A 2,544-nucleotide genomic window follows, 5' to 3' on the forward strand; every position below is an offset into this window, starting at 1 on the left:
CTGAACTCATCAATCATGGCTTTTAAAAAAATCTGTATTATCAAAAAACACGGACTCTTATATTTGAAAATAAGAAGCAACTTAACAATCAACTTGGTAATTTGCTTGATACCTCACAGTTTAAAACCATTTATTTATCCCCAGATCTACCTCCTTAACTTTTATTTTCTCATCTTATTTTTCCTTGTGGCAGGACACAGCCAAATCCTTCTTGTATACTATATCTAAACTGTATGTAAAGACCTGTTTCCCTGTAATATTCTCTTCTTCAGGTTAAACATCCTATTAGATATAATAATTTCTGATATAAATTTGAGAAGGTCTAGAAGGTCCTTCATATTTTGTTTGGCCACATATTTTTTTTGTGAGAAATCACACTTCGAAATCTTTGAGCGACAGTATTTCTCAAATATTAAATATTCAGTTCTAAATGATAACTTGTTTCTTAAAAGATTTTGTTTCTTAAAAGCTTTGTTTCTTAAAAGCTTTACAGAATCAAAATCTTGAAGGGCAGTGTCCTAAAATCCTTTCTGTAATGCAAGATTCTACAAGCTAAAATGCAGAAAATGGGACAAAGGAAATAGAAATAAGTTATGTGTGCGATTTCTGTATTTCAGCTTGGTGGAAAATGTTAATTGCTACTAGCATCCTCACATATTAACTAGAAAATGACAATTATTTATTCAGTAAAGTAAACTACTGTTTCTCAAAAGGTCTATAAACCATTTTGTTTTGATTTCGTTTTCCTCTTAGTTAACGATGGCAATCATCAGCATGCCCTTCATTCAGTGAACAGTTAACAGACTGTCTAGGAGGTCCGCTGATGATAATTTTCCTTGCTTTAATTGTTCTGTAAATATAATGGCTCTAATGAGTTTACAGAAAGAGAAGGAAGCTAACGGGAACACTGTTTTCTACAATCCTTTTACCCAGTTTCCATTGGCTTGGCTTTATTTTTCATTTGGAAACGGTGATATTCTCAATATTGCCTGAAAGCCAGAAACAACATTTATATGACCTACATAATTTACATGGTAAATTCCACCCCCTATGTGGCTAAGTTTTAACTTCAGAAACAGTATTATCCTCCTGAGTTTTCAAGCAAGCAGAGCCACCCTGCAATATGAGTAAAGACAGCAGTCTGTCCCTCAGCTTTGGAAGCATTAGGATGTATTTTTAATGATGAATTTTGTATATTAATCTAATGTATGACTCATTTTAAGCTTCAGTAAGCACTGGAGTATCTACTGATCTCAAAAATTGCCTTCTGCTACTGTTGAAACAAAAAGATTTTCTCCTTTTGCTGTGTGGCATCTGCTCATTTTAGAACATTCATTACTTTCCCAAAAGATTTGGATATATGGAAAATTCCAGAGGCAGCATAAATATGATAGCAGATAATGCAGGGCATTCGTTTTTCTGAAATATAGCAATTTATTTATAAATGAGAACATCAACAGTTAACAGGGCCTCAGAAATTGAAAAAAAAGGAAATACCAATAGTATTAAATACACAGCATTCATTTATTTTCTTGAGGTTCAGAGTTGAGTTCCTGTGATTTAATTATATAAAGATGAAAGGTCAGTATGCAACCTAAAAATATTTATATTAAAATTATATCAATACTTCATAAATTAGACAAAAAGACAATGAGACAAACATATGTATTTATAGAGCTGGGCATCAGTCAAACCAGCTCCCTGCAGAGAGAATTCCTGGTGTGACCTCATTTATCTGTGAGAACACAGAGCAATTCCTGGGGAGACAGGCCCATACATCTACTTGTCCAGCAAGGTCAGACCTCTGCTTCTGGGTGATTTCCTTCTCCTATGAATGTGCATGTCCAGTTATCTGCTTCTAAATAGCAGTTATTCACCTTCCTCATCCACCACCAATTGGCGGAGGTCTGGGACCATGAAGATGATAGATTCTACCCATTCTTCAGGGAGGGTTTCCTGGTGGACCTCTTCTATCATATCTGGAATCAGATGAGTTTCTCCTTTTTTTTTTTTTTTCTTCTTTTAAGACTTTATCCATTGTGTATTTTTTTAATTTTATTTATGTATTTATTTATTTGTGTGTGTGTGGCCAGCTCAGCTCACCAGGGAGCTGGGCTGGCTGGCATGTAGTGCTGGGGGATTGAACCACGGTCCCTGTGCTTTGCTAAGCTTGTTCTAAGTAGGTGCTTTAGACCACTGAGCCATCTCACCAGCCCATCAGATGAGTTTCTGTAGCCTCTTCCTTTTTTCACATCTTGCTGAAGCAGAGTTTTGAAAAACAAAACCACAAACTCTGCTATTCCCCAGAAGAAATCTGTTATTAATGATAGTCTCCAGGGGGACTGACTCCAACTGTCCAACAGTTGTCCATTTGAGATGTAAACCATCTTCCCTCCCACCTGGCTCTGCAGCAAGAGCAATACAAAGCATTCTGACCCAGGAAAATAGAAGAAGAAGAAGAAGAAGAAGAAGAAGAAGAAGAAGAAGAAGAAGAAGAAGAAGAAGAAGAAGAAGAAGAAGAAGAAGAAGAAAGAAAGAAAGAAA

The 2,544-nt window shown here is 35.8% G+C and overlaps 1 pseudogene; it reads right to left on the reverse strand.

Annotated features, from left to right (window-relative positions):
• Positions 1-1,873: 1,873 nt before the first annotated feature.
• LOC101590056 lies at positions 1,874-2,387 on the reverse strand (annotated as a pseudogene).
• Positions 2,388-2,544: the final 157 nt, after the last annotated feature.

This window comes from Octodon degus, unplaced genomic scaffold (assembly GCF_000260255.1).
Source record: "Octodon degus isolate 3935 unplaced genomic scaffold, OctDeg1.0 scaffold00252, whole genome shotgun sequence".
NCBI classification, from domain to species: Eukaryota; Metazoa; Chordata; class Mammalia; order Rodentia; family Octodontidae; genus Octodon; species Octodon degus.